The following is a 13,797-nucleotide window of genomic DNA, read 5'->3' as shown; positions in this document are numbered from 1 at the left end:
GAAAGGAAAAGGAAAAAGAGAATCTGAACCTAGACTCAGTCCAAAGAGAGGAGGGGCAAAGGAATGTTGTCAACCGGGACTGCCCTGGCTTGGGAGACCCAGCATCTAACAACAGTTGAGACGGGATTTCACACATAAGCAGCTTCCCTGAGGTTTATGCTGATTGATATGCTTCATTGTGTTCTAAAGATTAAAGAAAGAAGAGAAATACAGCTTGATAATTAGCGAACAGTCAGGAAACCTTGAAAACGTATGACGGGTAAGTAGATTTATTAAAAGCAATCGTGACATGCCCATTTTTCAAAGTTCAGTGTTTCGCCAGCGGAATATAAAATAAAGATAAAAACCCAAGATTTATTTTCACATTTCACATGCTTGGTTTAAATGAGAATACTTCATAACCAAGCAGCTTCTGTGTCTCCTTGGCTGTGGGAAAGCGATCCCTGAAATTGCTATAGACCAGAATCTGTTTCATTTCTCCCCCTCTAAGATTTCCAAGCTCAGAGTCAACACAAATAGCCATGGCAATGTCCTGAAGCAAGAGATTCAAATGAGCAACAATCCCAGGTAAAACACGAGAATAGAAGAAATTTATTTTCTTATCCTCCTAACTTAGTTTTTTCTTTGAACTTTCTCCTCCAACCCACATTAGATATCTAGAACCCTCTGCTTTCTTTTTTTCTTTATGAGAGGAGAAAAAAAAGTACCCATTTATACTCAGGTGTAAATGACTGATGATGCTTACTTTATTATATCTCCCACAGGAGTTCACTTTTGGACAGAGGTCATGACAACCTGAATCAAATGGAAAAAGATGCTAAGCATCAAATTAAAAAGTCACTGATCTGGTGGGGGAAATATTTTCTTGGGCCCTAAAATCATTCGCCTCTCTTTCCTAGTCAAGCAGTTTAATTATTTCAGCTCTTCGCTCACTGACTCTCATTGAACTTATTCACAAAATACCACTCCACCCATGCGAGATGCTCTGAACTCTTCCAGCAGACACGTTTTCTTTCCCATGTCTGTAAGAAAACGAGAGTTGCACAAAATGAACAAGGAGACCAGTAAGGAAAGAATTATGACCAAGAAACAAAACTGGAATGGAGTTGTTAAATGATACCAGACAGGAAAACCTTATTCACCCCTGAATCCGTGACTGGGCAGGAACTCTGAAGACTTCATCATGTTCGACTCCACAGGGTCAGTGTGGAGCCACGGTAGAATATTTTGTTCATAATGAGACCTTATTGGGTTTGGTTGCTGTAAGCTTTTCAGCTTCTAATTATGGTGTTTAGAAGACAATGGAGACAGCCTAAAATAATAAGAAAGCTGCTAAAACTCGTCAGGTTGCTGCGGTGTTACAAAGAGACATGTGGGCTCTCTGTGTATAGTAGCCATTTAACCTGTCAGCAAACACAGAGCGTTTTCCAGGCAGAACGTAAAGGGATGCGTTTAGGAGCCATCACATGGATGATGAGGTTTTTTTGGTTTGCTTTCAAAACAAGCTGCTTAAGTTAAAATACTAGTTTAATAGAAATTAGAGTTTATCCTTTGGAAACCTCTTGCAATTTGCTTCTGTTAGGCCGCAGGTCATTAAGATGCAAAGTTAAAGTTTCTCGGAACATAATGTGATTCAGGCCTGCATTCTTGTGGCCATGTCCAATTCAGCTGAAAATGAGAATTATAGTGAGAGCACTTCCCGGTCTTTGACCCTTCGTGTGAGCTTTTTAAAAGCAGGGTTTATGCAGAACACTAACCTCTTTCTCAGACACTCAGTTCCCACTAATATCAGCTGTGTTAAAAGTCTTAAGTAAATTGGAAACTGTTTAAAAATACCTCGTTCCAAGTTTAAAAACAGTGCACTTACCTTCCGATTTCCTTCCTTAGATATGAAAAGATTTGCCTGTGAAATGGACGTTTAAATGTTTAAAAGGGTCTCTCTCTTTCCTCTCTCTGCCCCAAATGTAGTCCGGCAACACAAAAGGCATTTCTTTTAAAATCTCCAGCTGTAACTAACCAGGGAAAGATAATAATAATAAGAGGAAGATAACATAACATGGAAGTATGTTTTATATGTCAAGCTCTGTTGTAAAAACTTCAAAATAAACTGATTTACCTTATCTTGAAAATAACTCTACTATTAGGACCCCCATTTTGCACATGAGGAAACTGAGGAACAGAGAGGTTGAGTAATTTGCCCAAGATCACACAGGCCAGTGACTGGCAGAGGGGAGCTCTGAACCCAGGAAACCTGAGTTCTACACTTTTGACCCCTGCCTATCAGAACAGGAGATGACATGAAAGGAGCACATGTGGACTCCTAGGGGTTGGTATGACACACAAAAGACACTTCTAAAACAAGTTCCATGATAGATGGGTTTTGGGAAAACCCCTCAAAATGTAAATGAGAAATTCATGAAGCAATTGAGAAGTCTAAGCCTTTTCTTTTTTCTTTTTTAAAAAGGTCATTTAGAGTCAAGCTCAGAATACATGAGATTTGACCAAATATTGCACACAGGCACCCTGTACACCTGGTCAGAGCAGGACATTTTCCAAGAGCATAGTATTACCCTGGGCCCAGCGTGTGAGCGCCTTGTCTGCTGGGCCTTAATGCTAACCGTGAAGAACAATAAGGGCCACATGGCCACTGACACTAGGTTCATCCACTCTTTCCACACTTTTCCAACCAGAGTGCACTTTCTGGAGACACACCCTTTGTAGGAGGTGGTACATTGGTTGACATCATCAGGAGACAGATGGATCTGAACAGACTTAACTCTGTGTTCCAAAATATTGTGAGAAGGAAAAAAAAAGAAAAATCAAGGATCAAATACACAGTACAGTACCTATGAACCTTTGGGTCCCCGACACTTGTCTGAGGCGATGCAAAGAAGCTGACCGGTGTGGGCTGTGCTTGCCAATCAGACCAGAAGATGTGCAAGGTGAGGAGAAAGCCCCTGAGGCCTTGGAAGCTCTGGAACTGCAAGGCAATGAATAGATCCCCAGAGGCTTTCCATGGAGGAGTATAGAGAAGTAGATTTTCTCCTCTAGCCAGTGCTGGGCTGAACCAAATGACGGAGCTCCCGGGGGTTACCAGAGGGTATTGTAAGTCGGGTCAACAGAGCCAAGAACACTGTAACAGTTGCACAGAATTATTGGGTGTCCCAACTGCCCCTATGCTCATAGAGTTATTAGCTTGAGAAATTCTTGCTCTCTGCAAACAAGAAAATTGGAGCACTGGCTCTGATAAATTCTCCTTCAAAGCAGGTACGTACAGCATTAGAAGAACTAGGTGTCTAGGCCAGAGAGTCAGTGATGCAACACCAGAGGGCCAGCCACATCCCCTTCACCACTTCCTTTCAGGCTGCTCTGCAGAGAAACAAAACTGAGGGCCAGGGGATCTCAAGTGTCAAATATTAATGTCCCAGGGAGCCTATGTATTTCCTTCTGCTTCCCTCTCTGCTGTTGGAAGGAAAGCATTGCAGAAGGGAAGTGGTGCGACTGGGAAAAGCAAGCTCAAGGAGGAAAAACGTAAACAACTAAGGAAATAGAAATAAATGGTGGAAGGTGAAACAAAGAATAGTCTCAGGAGAAACATTTTTAGGGATGGTTATGTATGATCACCTTTATCACTTTCCCCGAGACTCTCATAAGAGCCTTGGACCAGGAGTCAAGAATTCAGATTCTGTCTCAGGTCCAGCACTTTCTTGATGCGTGAGCCTGAGAAAGTCGTTTCACTTTTCTGAGCCTCAGTTTGTCGTGACATCATAGGATACCCTGCAGCAGCATTTGAAAATGATGATATATTTTATGAATATGTGTCTGAGGTCAGGTTCTGGGGAACAGGTTTTGGGAGGGAAGTTTACAAGCAGTACGTTTATTGGAGTCTGTTGGGATCAATACCTTTGGGGATGTGAGAAAACAGGATCCCACGGACGGAGGAGTTGAACTGCAACACAGGTGCAAGAAAGGCCTCAGCCCCAGTTGAGTTCTGGAACTGGGATGGTCCTGCAGTAGCCCCACATTGAGGCAGGCGGCCAGCGTGGGAGGGATTAGGGAGGGAGTGGGTATCTAGGGCAACAAAGGCTGGTGTGATGTTGATGAGCTTAATCCTAATCCTAAACACTTGACCTTTTTTTGTGTGTGTGTGAGGAAGATTGGCCCTGAGCTAACATCTGTTGCTAATCTTCCTCTTTTTGCTTGAGGAAGATTGGCCCTGGGCTAACATCTGTGGCAGTGTTTCTCTGTTTTGTATGTGGGATGCTGCCACAGCGTGGCTTGAAGAGTGGTGTGTAGATCTGCACCCAGCATCCAAACCCTAGAATCTTGGGCTGCCAAACAGGAGCCTGGGAACTTAACCACTCCCCTACTGGACCAGCCCCTAACCCCTTGACCTTTATGGGAACTGGCAACCCTAACCCCTCCCCTTTCTATGCGTGGAAGTCACCTCCCCGTCTGCCAAAATTCAAATTCAAACTTGGCTCCTCCCCTTCTGCTAAGTCACTTCCCCTCCCTCACCTGCCTTTATCTCCTCAGACACCTGCCCCCTCCCTCACCCTTCCCACTTGCCCAGGGGTGGAGGAAGCACACGCCTTGTCGTTATATAAAGAGCCACCTCCAAGTCAAGTGCATATCAGTTTTTTTTTTAAAGATTTTATTTTTTCCTTTTTCTCCCCAAAGCCCCCCGGTACATAGTTGTATATTCTTCGTTGTGGGTCCTTCTAGTTGTGGTATGTGGGATGCTGCCTCAGCGTGGCTTGACGAGCAGTGCCATGTCCGCGCCCAGGATTCGAACCAACGAAACACCGGGCCGCCTGCAGCGGAGCGCGCAAACTTAACCACTCGGCCACGGGGCCAGCCCCTGGTGCATATCAGTTTTTATCCTCCCCAGATCAACCAGACTTTGGCTGCAGGCTGCTTACAGGGAGGGAGCCTAACCTTGACAGAGGTCTTTCTCTTAACCTGAGGACAAAAGTTAGAGAGAGACTCAGCTGAGAGCCATCTGCAGGCCATGCATGCAGTAGCCAGGAGAACGAGTGTCTGGGCAGTGGGAAACGTGGGTGCTCTGGGGAGCGCACGATCCTATCCACTGCAGTGAGGCATTGGTGTCACCACCACCAGGAACACTTCAAACAGGGAAGATAAAAGCATTACAACCACTGAGTGCCCATGAAGAGGAACAGGCTTCAATCCCAGATCCTCCCCGTGACCTTACTTTACCCTCCGAGGCCTCAGTTTCCTGGGCTGCACAACCAGCTACTGTGATCCACCCTGTCTGATGCTCTGAGGGCAGTCAAATATTAGTTCTCTTCTTCTCCTGGCACCCAAATCTAACTCAGCAGAGATTGTATGAGCTGACAGCAGGGGCCACGTTGGTCCACACTTTTCTGAAAGTCTTATAAGTGGTCCACTTTCCACACTACATCTTAGAAAAATATCTACCAAAAAACATCTACTCGGGACAAATAAGACCTTTCTTCTTTTTTTTTTTTTTTGTCATTTTAAGTCTAAGTTGCTGCTGCTGTTTGTCCTTGGGAAGTGTGAGAGAAATGACAGTTGATGGACAAATTTAAGGTTATTTGAAGGGAATGTGATTGCAGGAGTGAGGTAAGAACTTTAGAATTTGGAAATTCTGAAGTTGTCCTTGGCAGTCGTTTTGCTTAAGAAAAAATTTTTTAAAAACAACCCAAATTTCCAACAATCTTTAAGAACTAGGGCTTTTTATTTCTAACATTTAAAAAACTCTAAAAAAGAATTTTTAGAAACCTACGTCATGACAGGCCTCATTTTCATTCCTTCAAATCTGTAGTCAGATTCTCCAAATTCGAGTCAGTGGATCTCCTAACACCCGTGTCCTGGGCTTCCAGGCAAAAAGGCTGCCCCATTTTGGGGAAATGCTACCATTTTGGGGAAGGAATTTCTGAAGATACTGATCATAGTACTTTAACAATATTGTGCTTATTGTCTTAAAATTGAACGTGGGCCACTGGCCAGAGCATGCGTCTTTCAAGTCCCAAGCAGAAGCTCGCTTCACTTGAACCTTATTCAGATAGAAGAGTGAGGGAAATTAAGCAGGAGGGATGAAGCCGAGAACAGTGGTGGGGATTAGGAAACAAGGATCTATGGGAATATTCTGTGTGGGATGGCCCCGCTCAGAAGGAGCGTGGTCCGAGGGGGTCGTAAAGCAGAGCCCTGAGAAACACTATTGTCCCATTTTACACAGCTCATCTCCTCTCCTGCAGCTCATCTTAGAATAAGAGAAAGATACTTCCAACACGGGCCAGCCCAGATTCTTCTAGGAACTCCATGTGTAAGCTGTTGCTGGGACACCAACGATCCCCCTCCCAAGCCAGCACCGCCACTACGGGACTGTGAAAAGAGTAGGATGAGAAATTTGAGATGAAAACTGAGAAAAGTAAAATAAAACTCTTACAGACAGTCAGCCAGATATCTCAGTCTCCTGGTGGCGTCAGTGTGCTCTTTGGGACCGCACTGCAACGTGGCAGAGCATACAGAGAAATGGGACCTCGTCCTATGTGACTAATCGGATCCCCTGGTTGCCACGGCAGGCTCTTTCCACTGACAGCAATGGACGTTTGAAAATTGTCCGACGCCTGCTTTACAACATCTTCATTTCTGATGGGGCCTGGTAATCTGTGAAAAATGAACTTCAATTGCTTTTTCTGCGAGTGCTAAAAAGTTACTTTTACATCACCGGAGGGCCCTGGCAAAGCACATGTCAAGGACCGGTAGGTCAGTGGGACTGAAATAGCGGCTATGAAATGAACACTTGATACTGTATATAAATTGAATGATCAGCTGGGTGATTTTAGAACTACCTGGGTGGAATTTATGTGTCTTCTGGATGAGATGATGGTTCTAGGCCAGTGGGAGTACCTCTGACACACAGTAATCAGTGCAAGGTGGGAGGAGAGCTGGGCGGGAAGAGGTGGGTGAGCGGCTTGACCTTGACCTTGTTCTTTTTCACCCCTCTCTTCTGAATCGTCTTTTAGCGTGAATGCTGAAACTGGCAGAGCAGTCGCCTCCTTGCTGTGTGTGAGTTGAGGAGATGGCTCGGCATTTGCTGCCCGGGATGGTCAAGTGCTTCTTGACATCCAGGTCCCTGGTAGACTGGGAGATTCTGAGAGTGAGCTTGCCAATTCACAGCTTTTACTTGGAAAAGCAAATCATTACAGACGATGATCAAGAAATAATTCCTAATATTTGCATACTCAGCTTGGTCTTTTAATTTATATCCTGAGTTTTCAAAGAGAGATAGAGACAAAGAGCCAGCAGACATGGAGCAACATGCACAGTGGGAGAGACAGAGAGACTAAGATGGAGACAGACACTCGGGAAGGGAGAGAGATGGGAGAAAGGAGACAGAATGAAAATATCATGGGCAGGAGGAGAGGGAAGAGCAGAGAGGGAAATGGAGACACATAGAGAAAGAGAGACAGAGACAGGGAGAGAGAATAGAGAGGGAGGGAAAGCTGAGCTAGGAAGACAGAGGGAGCAGCAGGCAGACAAAGAGGGGCTGAACTAAGGTGGAATTCATGGTGTTATTCAAATAGTAACTTTCATGTGAACACATTCATAACTTCCTTTCTTTCCTAGTTATCCCTTCTTATTCTTGTCTAATCAGTGTTAGTTTGTCTCAGTGAGGATAACAATTCTTGTTTTCTAAGTTACTATGACCAACTTATGACAACAACTGGAATTACATTAAGATTGAAATTTTTTAAAAACAAGATGGTGTTGGATAAAATGGAAAGAGAAAACAAGGAAAGATGGAGGAGAGGAAATCTCACCAGCCACCCAGCACCCAAGGAGCCGGAACCCTAGGCTAGTTTTACAGCTTTGAGATGGCCTGGCGATGACTAATCTGATTTCTTCCAGAATGTTTAGATGTTCACACATAATCTTAGTATTCAAATTTACCCACTGAAAACAGCTTCACTTGCAACATCTTACTGGCTCAGGAGTGGAAATGGGAGAAAAAACGCCAATTAGGGAGGGGAGGATGACCTAAATTTAATTCCAACTATGGAGAGTCAGTTTCCAGAGCACAGGGTGGGAAAGAATTTTTATTGAGCACCTTCTAATGTCAGTCCTATGTGTTTCACATACATTATGTCACTTTAATTCCCACATAACCCACGTGAACCTGGTATCTCCTTGTAGCTCATTGAAAAAGGTCAGGATGCATAGACGCATATCCTGACCTTCTGCCATTCTTTGCGCTACCATGCAGCGGGAGCTCCATGCTCCCTTATCAAGTAATTTAACAAATAGAATAGATGAATAAAGCATATACTGTAATCTTTAGTTCAGCCTTGGATAGCTAATTCCATGCATCAGAGAAGAAATTGCTGAAGCATAGGAATAAGTTGCTAATTTCCAAGCACAGGTAAGAGATAAAAAGACAAGTTCAAAAGGGGTCTACTTGTTTTGGTAGGTGGAGATTCTCAGGCATATCTCAATAGATTAACCAGAAATTGACTCCAAAAGCTAAATTTCAAAAAGCTCCAGACTTGTGGGGAACATTTGTGCTGCCTCCAAGTGGCACATGAAAACTGGCGTTTGCTGGCATAAAGCTGCCATTCATGCTCATAAGTACCTGATTTGCATGATCTAAAAATATGTCATTGCACTGTCCTACAAGGCACAGGCAAAAGTTGTGGATCTTGGGGAATCAGACTCCTACACTTTGAGCTCAAAGTTGAGCTTTTGCATTTTACGCAAATAACATAAATTCACATCTTCCAGATGACACAGTTAGATGTACTCCTGGGTAGTTTTTTTTTTTTTTTAAGCTTGGCACCTGAGCTAACATCTGTTGCCAATCTTATTTTTTTTTCTTTTCTTCTTTTTCTCCCCAAAGCCTCCCAGTATGTAGTTGTGTATTCTAGTTGTGAGTGCCTCTGGTTGTGCCATTCCCGGGTATTTTTTCGCAAAGGAAGAATACAGATCAAGACACCGGGTTGCATGGGCAGGCTGCTATGATTCACTTAGCTAGAATCTGCATTCGAGAGGAAATTAGTTCATTTGTTAATTATTCATATTCTATTGCATCACATTTCCTTAGGTTTAGCATCAAAAACAGAAACAACAATAGTAATTCTTAGGTTGCACTTTTTCCTGTTGGGTATTCATTTAAGGTGTCGATTCCAATTCCATAATGGCAAAAAGTAAGACGCTTTTTACAAGGGGCTGTGGCTGTAAGCAAATTCTGAACAGTTGAAAGAGCAAAATTATGAAGAAACTTAAACCTGAAGTGCTGTGTCTCCTGACGTGAATCGGGTAGAACCCAATCCTAAGACAGTTCTTCCAGTTGCCATATGAGTGGAATTGATGTGTATGTAAGAAAACAGAGACATGAGTTATAAATATGTCCGATTGGAGCTAACATCTTAAAGTTTTCCTTTCTAGAGAACAAAGCTGCATTTTGGCCTAGGAGAACGATGTCAAATAATCGCCTTGTGTCTACTTGATGTCCTGTTTGCCACCTGAAAGGGAACGAAACATGGCATACTTTCACAATTTTTATCTGGCTCTGATTCCAACTGAGAAACCTGCAGTGGGGATGCCACCCTGCTTCTGTGTGCCTTCCCAATACAGTGGCTCCACGGTTGCGAAAAATAAAAAGTAAAAAAAAAAAAACAGAGTCACTGACTGTACAAACAAAATCAGATGATTAATTTCCACAGATGCTGAAACAGAGGCAAGAAGGAAAAAGCTCAGCGCGGCATTTTGCCTTCCCCCAGGAGAGGCCGGCATCTGATGATTTTCTCTGATGAGCTATGCAGAGCCGATCGCGGTCAGCCGGGCTTCCCCCCTCCTCTGTAAGTAATGAACGCACAACGCGGACAGATCCCAGCGCTATACATACCTTTCTCGGAGCAATTTTAACTTTTCCCATGTCCATTAGGCCTTACAGCCTAATCTTGCTCTGCCAATTGCTCCCATGGTGAGATCATTAAGTAAATTATTTTAAGATCAAACACCCTGCAGTGACAATAGCGTCCCATGTAAGGTAAATGCTTCAAAGGCCCCCCTTTCAAATTACAGCTCTCCGGAGTTATTCATCACCTCTCGGTAGGGCTTGCCCCGCCATTACTTGGCTTTTTGCCGCAGGCGAAGGTAGCACTGCTAATTGGCCTCTGTAACAAAACTGACCTGTGGACAGGATAAAACTTGTTTGGAGCTTAGAGACAAAAATTATTCAAGGTTAAAAACACATGAATGCCCCAGCTACGTCACCAAAAAAAAGAAATGAATGAATGTCTTCCCCTGCGGTTCTTAATGTGAAAGAATGCGCTCCTGGCGCGCCCGGGTCACACAAAAGCTCCTTCAGGTAGCAGAGCCGGCGCGGGCCTCAGGGATCCTTTTCTCCTCCGGGTTTCACCCCCCTCTCCGCTCTCCTCTTCGCCGGCCTCCTCTTTTTAAACTCCAAGACAAGGAGCTCCATCCTCTGCCTTGGTTCTGGGGGCCCCCTCCCGGGGAGGGCCTTTGATCTCCCGGGATAATGGCAGATGGAACAATTTAACTGCTCCGTACAGGTGCAGAGTTTACTTGACAGGTTGGGGCTTTTATTTCTAGCACATTAGCCGGGCGCATACAAATGGGTTTTTGACAGACTCAAGCAGGTAAAATAGCACCGAGGCTCCGCAAAAGCACGGTCACACCTGCCGGGATGGCACAATTTGAAAATGCTGCATAAATTAAAGACAGGTAAAACCTCGGAGTTCCCTGCTGAGTGTTTTTTTTTTCTTTCTTTTAACAACTTGCGAAGGTGGGGTGGTGGGGGGAGAATCTCAGATGAGTAAACAACAAATGAACGCCTTGATCTCCTCGTGCTCAAAAGAAGCAAGGATTCGGCGGTGTGATTTCAAGTCGGTTCTCCCGCGGTGGAGGCCGGTAACACTTGATTGATATTCACCGACCGACCGCTGCAGAGAAACGGGAAATAAAGAAAGGCCGTGACAATATTTCCCCTTTTGCTTCCTCTAAGGTTAACTTTCTCCCCTGCCACTTGCCCACCCCCCATCCTTCCTCTCCAGGTGAAAGATTGTGATAAATTGTGCCTACGTCATGAGATCGCCTTTCTGTTGAGGAAACCTTGGTAAATATCACCTTCTAGGTATAGTCAATACGGCTGTTTAAGAAAGTTGCTAGGACTATTTTGAGGATTTTTCCTATGGAAAAAAAAACTGTTTTGGTGGTTGTAAGCCCTTGTTTAGTTAATCCTGTTTTTCTAAAAAAAATGTCACATAGGATTTTTTTTTGTTTTACTCTTCCGACTTGACTGCATACATAATTTTCTTACAACAAAAGTGTTCCAGGACATTCCTTTTGTGAAATGGCATGTTGAGAAAATTTAAAAGTTGCATCGAATGATGTTATTTGGTGAAAGATTTTCCTTTATTTTCTTATTTTATATATATGTTTGTGATAATATTCTCTATGTTATCAAATTAGATTATAAGCCAATAATTTAAAGCTTTCCTTTTATCATCTCTGTTTTTGTTTAGCAGTTTCAAGGGCTTTGCTGTGCTAACTTTTCTCATTCAAAATCATTGTAGTAGGCAATGCAGTCAAGAATTCCCAAGAAAATTTCAGTTTCTTGAGAAAGGGGGTAGTCCTCTCTTCGCTGTGCTTCCAGTCCAAGTAAGATTAACCTGTCTTTTCTTCACCTGCCTCCTCACTAATGAAATGGGAGTGCCTGTGTTTAGAGAGAGCATTTACAAAATGGGACAGATCTACTCCCGTCTGTAAAAAAAGGTGGGCTCCTAACAAAGGTGCTGTCTTTGAAAGTCACAGCGTTCACTTCACCTACTTGCAGCAGACTTTGTACCTAGAACTTTCCAGTCTCTCTTCCACTGAAATCACCATCTTGGCCCAGTGTTGCCTAGAATCATAAGATTTCAGAGAACACTTAAGCCAGTCCCCAGGTTTTATACAGGAACTATAAATAAGGATGAGAAGCTGAGGGCCAGAGATATAAAGTGAGTTATTTTCTACAGGATAGTTTACATTCCGTTGTCCCGTCAATAAATTCCTCCAATGTTGCTGAGCGCCAGTATGTGGAAGGCACTAGGGGGCATGCAAGGATGAAGAAGACAATCAGAATGAGGCCCAAGAAGCCCCCTCTCCAGCAGAGGTGTGTGTGGGGGTGTGCACACACAAGTATGTGCACATGTAGGGATTATGGGTAAATGAGCAATTAGCATATGGTACATCAAGCACTAAAAGTTTGCTGTACGTAGAGTGCTACAGGAGCACAGAGGGATAAGTGGCTCTAACAGGGGAGTTAGTGACAACTTCACAGAGGAAGTAATTTTGAGCAAGCAAGGACTCAAAGACACGAAAGAATTTAAACTGTTTAGAAAACAGTGCAAAAATGCATATGGGCAGATTTATTATGGGATATGTTGGAGGAAGTCACAAGAATAAGCCTAGGGACTAAGGTCCCCCTGGTATATTGCAGGCATAGCATGTTGTAGGTGAGGATAAAGTTAGCATGCCCATTCTCACAAATGGCCAGGTAACACTATCCTAAAAAATGTATGACATAAGATTATAAGGTAAGGGTCATTCATTGTTTGAGCAAGTATACTAGAGCTTTTTAATTCACATACGGATCTTTTCTTTAAACATTTTTGGAATTGCTTTTAGAGCTACTTAGCACATTTTAAGAAACTCTGCAATAAGGACCCATCTGTATTCTGCAAATGATTCTGACCTTAGAAAATCGTGAAAAGTAATTTGGAACTAAGCCTGATGAATAAGAGAAGTAGTGTGACTTTGTTGGGTGGCATTGTTTTTGGAGAAAAACTGAGCTGTAACTATGATGCTATAAGTCAGATAGACATTCTTATGTGTTTCTAAAAGGCAGTGACAAAAGAGAAGATCCAGAAATATTTGGAACAGTAATGATTTTTAAAGAGCAAATACTTCCAAAGGTAACTAGTTTTAAAGTAAGCACATTGGTTTGTTAAAAAATCAACTATATTTCTTTAAAATATATTTGTCTCACTTTGTAGTCACATTTTGGAATGTCCACGGGGCGTAGATTATACCCCTAAGTGGGCTGCACCCTTGTAAGTTATGGCCGAGACTGTGAATGGTTCCTGTATTCTTTCTTCTCTTCTTTGATGTACTAAAATAGCAACTGCAGAATCTTATGGTCTTGTGACTAGGTTCTGGGAAATGGAAAATGAGTGGAAGTGATGTATGTAATCTCTATCTTGAGCCCATATAGGGAAGGGACGTGCCTTCCCCTTCCTTTGTCCCCTTCACACTACCTGGATGGCCCACATGATGGTAATGAGTCATCTTGTACTGTGCAGATGGGGCCAAGAGTCCAGGGATGACAGACACGATGGAGGAACCCTGGGCCTGAAACTGTGGAATTGCCATGACATCATAGAACGCTAATTCCAAGACAGTTCATAAGGGAGAAATAAACTTCTGTGTTTTTTATGTCCCTGCATTTTAGGTCTCTGTTGTAGGAACTTGAATCTACATCTTAACTATTAATCAGTGGTAGATTGAACAAGAGTGTGTGAAATGCTCAGAACGATTATTACCAATACCAGAAATGCAATGAAAAACGTTTATTCTAATGAGGGTGGGTTGGTGGCGTCTTTGAAGGAGAGTTAACTGTTGCAACCACCTGTGCTTCTCTTGTCACACAGGGGAGTATGCGAAATTGCCATTAGCCTTTTACTCAAGCTCAACTTTCTTTGTTCTCACATTTCAAAATATATCTGCAATGCCACCTTCTTTTCACTA

At 43.2% G+C, this 13,797-nt stretch overlaps 2 long non-coding RNA genes across 3 annotated transcripts; both read right to left on the bottom strand.

Moving 5' to 3' along the window:
* Window positions 1-253: 253 nt before the first annotated feature.
* On the bottom strand, window positions 254-10,024 carry LOC138923763 (uncharacterized). 2 transcript variants are annotated; one of them, XR_011437852.1, is made up of 5 exons: window positions 9,893-9,967; window positions 3,276-3,369; window positions 2,847-2,980; window positions 1,868-2,012; window positions 254-1,022 (listed from the first exon to the last, which is right to left on the bottom strand). It is a non-coding gene; the product is annotated as an uncharacterized lncRNA (long non-coding RNA). The 2 variants fall into 2 exon arrangements; XR_011437851.1 differs by lacking the exon at window positions 3,276-3,369 and having other exon boundaries at window positions 9,893-10,024.
* Window positions 10,025-10,570: 546 nt separating this feature from the next.
* On the bottom strand, window positions 10,571-13,402 carry LOC138923764 (uncharacterized). The gene is made up of 2 exons (XR_011437853.1): window positions 13,308-13,402; window positions 10,571-10,952 (listed from the first exon to the last, which is right to left on the bottom strand). It is a non-coding gene; the product is annotated as an uncharacterized lncRNA (long non-coding RNA).
* Window positions 13,403-13,797: the final 395 nt, after the last annotated feature.

The sequence above is a fragment of the Equus caballus genome, chromosome 4 (genome assembly GCF_041296265.1).
Source record: "Equus caballus isolate H_3958 breed thoroughbred chromosome 4, TB-T2T, whole genome shotgun sequence".
Classification (NCBI taxonomy): Eukaryota; Metazoa; Chordata; class Mammalia; order Perissodactyla; family Equidae; genus Equus; species Equus caballus.
This window is presented reverse-complemented; position numbering and strand designations above follow the sequence as displayed.